This window comes from Sciurus carolinensis, chromosome 9, assembly GCF_902686445.1.
Source record: "Sciurus carolinensis chromosome 9, mSciCar1.2, whole genome shotgun sequence".
NCBI classification, from domain to species: Eukaryota; Metazoa; Chordata; class Mammalia; order Rodentia; family Sciuridae; genus Sciurus; species Sciurus carolinensis.
The window spans coordinates 98,799,606-98,808,507 of record NC_062221.1 but is presented as its reverse complement, the minus strand read 5'-3'; the positions used below and the strand labels follow the sequence as shown (position 1 = coordinate 98,808,507).

The 8,902-nt window shown below is 32.4% G+C and overlaps 1 non-coding gene across 1 annotated transcript; it reads right to left on the bottom strand.

The window, feature by feature from the left end:
• Positions 1–360: 360 nt before the first annotated feature.
• Positions 361–484, bottom strand: LOC124993854 (small nucleolar RNA SNORA77). The gene has a single exon (XR_007110371.1). It is a non-coding gene; the product is annotated as a small nucleolar RNA SNORA77 (small nucleolar RNA).
• Positions 485–8,902: the final 8,418 nt, after the last annotated feature.

Sequence of the window (8,902 nt, the reverse complement as noted above, 5' to 3'; positions counted from 1 at the left end):
CAGTCTTCTTCTGGAAATAGGCCTTTAAATAATAATCAATTTGAGGCTTCTACAAGTATCACTAGGACAAATCACAACAATACTTGTCTCTTGTTGAACACTGTATACATTTAGGTATATTTCTAGGAGAGCAACTACTGGGTCATAGGGTCTGGTACACATGTTCAACTTTAGTAGATCCTGCTAAAGAGTTTTCCAAAATCCTGTAGCAGTTAAGACTACCATGTTCTACTATTATATTCCATATCTGTGCCAGCATTTGCTATTTTTTATCTTTTTTTTCCATTATAGGTATTCCCACAGTTATCTAATGCATATCACTTAATTGCCTATTTGATATGCCTTTTTTTGTTTTAAATACCCTCTGTCCCCTGGAAGCTGCATTGTCCCTGACAGATCCAGGCAGCCACAGCACCCTGAATGTTTCTCTGGCAGTGAGCAAAATCACCCACCTGGTGAATAGCTGGGTATTGAGTAAGTCTGAAATATTTTCTATATTATTTTGAGAATTGTATGTGCACATCTTCCTATTTTCTACTGGGTCTCTGTCTTTTTTTTGTTGATTTTTTGTCCATTTCTGGATATGAATCTTTTGTCACATTTATGTATTACAAACACTTCATTTTACTCTGTTGTCTATTCACCCGATTAACTGTTAATGAGACTTTTAGTAATAAAACTTCTTACTTTTAAAACAGTTTAACTTACAAAAATTTCCTTTATGATTAGTGTTCTCTCTTATTTACAGAATAGTTTTCTCTTCCAAAATCACATAATGAGTTGCTGATTTCTGTTACAACTACATGTGTCATTACGTGAAATGTGAAACAAGAGTCAAGATACATTTTCCCCGTCACCATTATAAAACAACAACAAAAAATTAGCCAGTGCACAATCTTTACTACCTTTTATTTTGAATGGTGAATTATAAGTACTGATTACATCATTGAAAATAATAATATTTAAAATCCAACTGAGTAAAAATATACTAGAATGAAGTAATGAAGGAAAAGATCTAAGAAGCAGGAATAATGTTTAATATAATTCTAATTATTTTACATATAATAAATAACTGAAATAATAAAAATAAAAATAAAGAACATATGTGAGGCAGAATTACAAAAATGGATTCTTATGATAGTGACTCCTTAGTACACAGATCAATATTGGATATCTCAAAGTCTCCTGAATAGAGAGACAATTAATATAGACAATTATTTACAAAATTTCTGGAGAAATCAAATATCACAGAGGCTCTTAAAGGTTTTTATAATGCCCAGAATTGTTAACTACAGAAAGGAGTTTCTTCACTTAGGGCTGGGGAAGAAAGGAACTGGAGTTCAAACTAATTAGTGTGGTGTGACCTCATCATGCCAGGAAACTTATGGACCTAAGAGACTAGTTGGCAAAAGCTGCTGGAAGTTGTGAGGGACTGCTGAATGTCTGCAAAAGTTACGATTGCTTCCCCAAAGCAAAAATACATAAAATTTCTTCTCCCTTCCCCTGTTCTTCAGTCTGTTTCCAGTGTCCCTTATTGGCAGAATAAGACAGAAATTCAACTGGCAAAGACTGACATTTGTGTAGCTCTCAGTTTCAGCATGAGAAAGCAAAGTACTGCAGATTGGAGCCGATAAAAAATAGATTAATAATGACAGTATGACACAACAAATTTGAACATTAAAAACTGTTAAATTATTTCATTCACATTTGACTTAGATTTAAATTTAAATTAAACACCTGATGAGGTATTAAGGCTGAAGTCAAAACAATAAAATTTTTAATTCAGAGTGCATTCTATTTGTTTATATGGCATTGAATATTATTGCATATTTTCCAAACTTACTGTATTGAATAAAACATTATTAATTTTTATTTTATTTTATGGATTCATGTAACACAAGTTGATTATTTAATCTGATGAACTACATTTGTTAGTGTTTGTAATCTAAATTTTTTGTTTTGTAGATATATTACTTTTTTATTATAAAATTTCATTTGATATGTATTTATGAAGACAGTGTGGTAATTTGATACATGTCAAGTGTAATGATAAAAATCAGGGTTTTAGAGTTTCCATCTCCTTAAACTGTGATCATATTTTGTGCTAGGAATCTTCCAATTCTTATCTTCTAGCTCCTTACAAGACATAGAATAAATTGTACAAGGTCACCCCATTGTGTACTATAGAGAACGCTAGGACTTAGTCCTCTTTATTGACTTTGGCACCCACTATCCAAACTCCTCTTCTTTCCCCTTACGCTATCCTTCCTATCCTCTGATGATCACTATTTACTCTCCTCTTTGAAATCAGCTTTATACGAGTGAGAACATAGGTCAATATTTTTGTGACCTAAATGTTACCCTACCACCATCTTTTTTTCCAGTACTTGCTACCACTCAAACTTTGTAATATAGTCACAAAAATCATCCCAACATATCAATATAATTTCAGTCACTTCCTTTAAAGCTTACTATGCCCTTTAAAATCATATTCTTACATTTACTTGCTACAATAAAATACAAAACTTTGTTGATAATTTGCAAATCAAAAAGTATATATATTTAGAGAATGATGTGGGGACAAAAACATTTAATCATTTGAATTGTATTATTTTTATGTGTGTGGCCTTAAAACATGATTAAAATTTATTTTCAAATGTGTTACAAGTTTATGGGGGCTGCACAAAACCATGTGGAAGGAATCTAAAACTGTAAGAAAAACATGTAATTTCTGCCCAAATTTACTTATTGATTTTGTCAACTCCCCACCAGAAGAATGAGGTCATACAAGGAAGAAACACCTATGAGGGCTAGGTGACAGACATCGCGCGGCCAAAAACATGATGAGCTACTGTATTTTCTCCTCCACGTATTTTTTTTGTTGCGTCATAGAAATATACAGGCACAAATTAAGCATTAAGAAGAGAAAAAGAAAGAAAAAAATAATAAAAAAGAGAGCATAACTTATGGAAGGGCTCATTTTCCAGCTCTCCTCCCCTAAACCCATCTCAAAAGTGGTAACTTCAAAATAAATTACCATGGAATAAATTATGCTCTGATTGTAGTCTTAAGCATTTCAGATCTCATTAATGAAAGTAATAAAATGAGAAATAATCTGAATCATTGTGAAGAAATAAAACAAAAACTGGTTTCAACTACTAGCTTATTTTTCTCTTTATTTTTATACAGATTGCACAATGTATTAAAAATGATTGAAAATAAACCATTATTTTCTAACCATTATTTTCTGATATACAAAGAAAAAAGTAAGATTTTTTTTCAAACATACTTAAGCAGTTTCATTGTTGGATGTTTTCGATGACAAACTCACCAAATAATGCTAATTGCAAAAGTGTTAGTAAAGATTATAAAGTAGGACACAAATTCTAGTTGTACTTTAATGAAGAAGCCTTTACTGATAAAACCAATAAGCCATTAAATGAAGCTTCCATTTCAGTTTTTTTTTTTTTCTGCTTCTCTTGCTCACTATTGAGATGGCTGTTAACAGTCAAAGGTTGGCAGAAGTAGGAAGAAAGGAGATGAAATTACTGTGAAGTTAGATTGCACCTGCCAAGCAGGTTCCCATGGTAGCTGGCTACTAGGAGAGAGTTCTCAGGCATGGAACACCACAAAGCTGCTGCCTTGACATCCTGTCCAATTTGGAAAAGAATAAAATACCAGGTGAATCAATAAAATTTCCAGAAATAGATTGAACAATTCTTGGGACAAGTCAATACCTGAAGAAATAGAAGTGAACTTGATTTTCTTATAAAAGATTCTATTTCAACTTGTTAAATTTGACATTCAGAAATTCAGAGAGTTGTAAGGATGTAACCATAACAAATTGCATATATATACATATATATATGTATTTAAGTTTGTTTATTTATTTGTAATACCTGAAAATAAAGCATAAATTTAGGTGGACATGGATTAAAAAATCACATTATAATGTTATTAATTCATTATTACCTCTGTCAATATTATCAGACTCTTGAATTACTTGAAGTGAAAATCTAGGTAGGGTGGGGTATCTCAAATTCATTAATTACTTCCCCATTGTTTGCCTCCCCCCTTTACTTTTTCATTAAGCATCATACACTCAACTATATTAACTAGTATATTAACTATGTGTGGACCTTAATATATTAAAGAACAAAAAAAATTAGAATTTTGGATCCTTTAAAAACAGCAAGCAATCAGAATTAAGTGGGAATACAAATACATCAATTAAAAATAAATAAGAAAATCTAGAAAGACTTAGATCAGGAGTTTGTAATTCTTCATACTTGCAAAAACCCAAAGACATACCACAACATAGTAATTTATTTGAATGATAAATATTTTGAATCATCAAATCCATTTAATCAGTATAGTAATAATGATACACGTTAGCATTTATAAGCTGATTGTAAGGTGTCAGGCACTTTTCTGAATGTTATTTGACTCTACTAGAGAATTTTTAGTATTAAAAAAATTAAACAGATATTTTGGTTTGAATAATCTTTAATCACAACTTTAAGTCAAGGTATATTTATTTATTTAAAAGAAAGCTAATATACTTAAAAGATAAGTAAATTGCTCATGATCATTTTACTTGTAACCGAAAAAGCAAGATTTTGCATCAAAAGAACACAGTGTGAAAGATAGAACACTTAACTCCTAGATTAAGGCAGACACTTAAGTACAGTAAAGTTTATTTCTTTATCTAAAAGTTAAATGGAGGTGCTCATATATCGTTGAAGATACATCTGTCTGTTGGTATTTTGGGTGCACACTCACACACACAATCTGCTACACTGAGTCACTGTAAAGAGGAAAATTCATAAAAACACATTATGGTTATAGATACAATCTTAGAGTTGTGGGACTCATTTGCAATGTTTTCAGCCTATAATACTGTCTATCCAACCAAGCCTTCAAAATGATATATATTATCACTTCTGCTCTTGAATTTACTCATTGGTGTATTCTTTCATCCAACATTTATTATTTAATTATCAAATAATTATAGGCACCAGATACCATGCAAGGAACTGTTTTTATTTAAAATAAAATAATATCATGTTCTCTACTCTCAAAGTGTTTAGAGTCTGTTTGAGGAAGACAAGCAGATACATTTACTTCAGTAAGGCATTTACTTCTATAATACATCGGTCTTTGTAGGAGATGTGGAAAAGGATACCCAGTCAAACATGGAAGTGTGGGAGAAGACAGTGAGAACATTTCCCACTGTGATTCAATCTGAGGTATGAGGGCTAAAAAGAGTTAACCAGATCAAAGATGGACTAGAAAGATGAAAACAATTTCTAGGAAGAGGGGATATGAAGGTAGGGATGTAAGGTACATGTTTAGCTTGGAGTAGAAGATGTGGAGGAAAGACTAGTAAGAAATAAGAGGTGAGGTATAACAAGTTCCTTGAAAATGATGATTAGGTCTCTGTCCTTTCTTCTATAGGGGAGAAAGAATCTTTGAACATATTAGTCATAGAAGTGATACAAGCTCATTTGAAATTAAAAGATTCATTTTAAAGGCCAGATATAGAAAGAATTGAGGAAGACAAATCTTGAAATACATAAGCCAGCTAAAGAGTTTTTAGTAGTAAGACCAGGAATGAATAGGAAAATAAACTAGGGTGGTGGTAGCGAAACTAGAAAATGAGAACTAAAGCAGAATAATTTAAAAAATGTATAGAATGTTGAGATCAGGCATGTGACTGAGGGAAGAAAGGTGATGTCAAGACTACTGTCTAAAAAATGTTTTTAGTGCCTGAGGGAAGATAACACTGAAATACAAAATAAACTAGAACGAGTCAAGAGAAGAGAATGTATTCACATTTGACACTTGAGTTCACTACGCCCCTAGCAGAGAAAGGTGGAAAAGTCCAGCAGGTGGTTAAATAGATGTGTTTGAAATGCAGGTAAGAAAGCAAAGCTAGAGATAATAAATTCAGATAATTCAGAACACTAAGACTGCTTAATATGTGAACAGGGAAGAAAATTCCCAAAGCAAAATATGACAAATGAAATCAGTAGGTCAAACTGAGAGACCTGAGGAATATAGAAAATATATCAGAATTCTGCAGATTCCAAGACAAAGTTATTTCTTAAAAATAATAATTTGATGGTGATCTTGCATTAACTGAGATAAAGACAGATATTTTAGCTAAAAGTTCTAGGTTATTGAATTGGGTTAGTGAACTTCAATATTCAACAGAATTTATACCTTGCTTCAAAATTGATGAAAAAGAGAGGACTTCCTTTGAGATGTTAAAAGTCTTTAAAACCATCTCTTACTACTCTTTTTGTCTCCCATTACAACACAGCCAACACACACACACAAAATAAATGTATTGTGATGCCTTCTGCTTCTCTCTTCTTGCTAAGGATTGCTTTGGCTATTCTGGATCTCTTATTTTTCCAAATGAATTTCATGATTGCTTTTTCTATTTCTATGAGGAATGTCATTGGGATTTTAATTGGAATTGCATTAAATCTGTATAACACTTTTAGTAGTATGGCCATTTTGACAATATTAATTCTGACTACTCAAGAATAAGAAAAATCTTTCCATCTTCTAAGGTCTTCTTTAATTTCTTTTGTTAGTGTTCTGTTTTTTTCATTGTAGAGGTCTTTCACTTCTTTTTTTAGGTTGATTCCCAAAAAATTTTTTAAGGCTATTGTGAATGGGGTAGTTTTCCTAATTTCTCTTTCAGAGGATTCATCACTGATGTACAGGAATGCATTTGATTTATGATTGTTGATTTGTTATCCTGCTACTTTGCTGAATTCATTTATTAGTTCTGGAAGTTTTCTGGTGGAATTTTTTGGATCCTCTAAGTATAGGGTCAGGTCATTAGTAAGTAGTGATAGTTTGAGTTCTCCTTTTCATATTCATATCCCTTTACTTTGTTAGATCAGGGACCCTAAACCTAATAGAAGAAAAAGCAAGCCCAAATTGTCATCATGTGGGCTTAGGACCTGACCTTCTTAACAAGACTCCTAGAGCACAAGAAATAAAAACAAGAATCAATAAAGGGGATGGATTCAAACTGAAAAAGATTCTTCTCAGCAAAGAAAACAATAACATGAAGAGAGAGCCCACAGAATGGGAGAAAATCTTTACCACATGCACTTCAGATACAGCACTAATCTCCAGGATATATAAAGAACTCAAAAACTTAACACCGAAGAAAAAAATAACCCAATTAATAAATGGGCTAAGGAACTGAGCAGACAATTTACAGAATATATATAATCAATCAACAAATATATGAAAAAATGTTCAACATCTCTAGCAATAAAAGAAATGAAAATCAAAACTACTGTAAGATATCATCTCACTCCAGTCAGAAAGGCAATTATCAAGAATACAAGCAACCATAAGTCAACACTTATGAGATGTGGGGAAAAGGTACACTCATTCATTGCTTGTGGTACCGCAAATTGGTACAGCCACTCTGGAAAGCAACATGGAAATTCCTTAGAAAATGTGGAATGGAACCACCATTTGACCCAGTTATCCCACTCAGTCTATACCCAAAGGACTTAAAATCAGTATACTAAAGTGATTCAGTCACATTAATGTTTATAGCGGCTCAATTCACAATAGCTAAACTGTGGAACCAACCTAGATGTCCTTCAATAGATGAATGGATAAAGAAACTGTGGTATATAGATTTGCAATGGAATATTACTCAGCCTTAAAGAAGAATGAAATTATGGCATTTGCAGGTAAATGAATGGAGTTGTAGACTATCATTCTAAGCAAAGTAAGCCAAAACCAAAAAAAACAAAGGCCAAATGTTTTCTCTGATAGGTGGATGGTGACCTATAATCAGGGGAGGGACAAGGGAAAAGTGGAGGAAATTTGGATTGGATAGAGTGGAGTGAGGGGAGGGAAGGGGAGGGGGCATGGAGATGGGAAAGATGGTAGAATGAGATGGACATTATTACCCTATGTACAGGTATGAATGAACAAATGTTGTGACTCTGCATCATGTACAACCAGAGAAATTCATCTGTGTACAATGAGACAAAATGCATTCTGCTGTCATATATAACTATTAGAAGAAAAATAAATAATAAATGCAGAAAATGTAAGGTGAGATATTTCTGATAATGTCTTCTATAGTCTTTTTCTATTCTTTTATATTCAATAAATTTCAACACCAAGAATATATTCAGCATGTTTTAGATGGTTCAAGTTTTCAAAATGTATATATATATATATATAGATATATATATGTATATGCATATACATATATATTTATGCATATGTACATACATATGTGTATGCATGTGTGTGTGTGTGTGTGTGTAGTACCTGGGTGTGTGTGTGTGTGTGTGTGTGTGATACCTGTGTGTGTGTGTGTGTGTGTGTGTGGTACCTGGATCAAGCAGATTTCCATTAGAGGAATAAGAAATTAAATATTCTTAGTGATAGTAGAATATAGAACATACTCCAACACAAGCAACAAACATACACTAAGTGTCTCCATACAGCTAATAGCAACAAGGAAACAAGACCACTTCAGACAAACTTGTCATGGCTACAAAAAGTCTCAAAAGAATCAATTATTCTAATCCTCCATTCAATCCACTCCACATTGCTTAATTTTCTCATCCTAACTCTATTACCATAACCCAAAGTTTCTCTTTAATTTCCTTTTTTCCAATGACTCATTTCACTTGTCATTGCCATTTATTTTTCAACTGGCCTAAGTACAATGCTAAAACATCTGATTCTGTAAATTCTCCTTTTGATGGCCAGCACTTCTTTCTTTTAGTTGCTTATATTCCTCTACCTCAACTATTCCAATATTTTTTTCTTCTGAATTATGATGAGTCACACAGCTTCTAAATCTCAACTATTCTTCTTTATCTTTCTATTACTATAATAA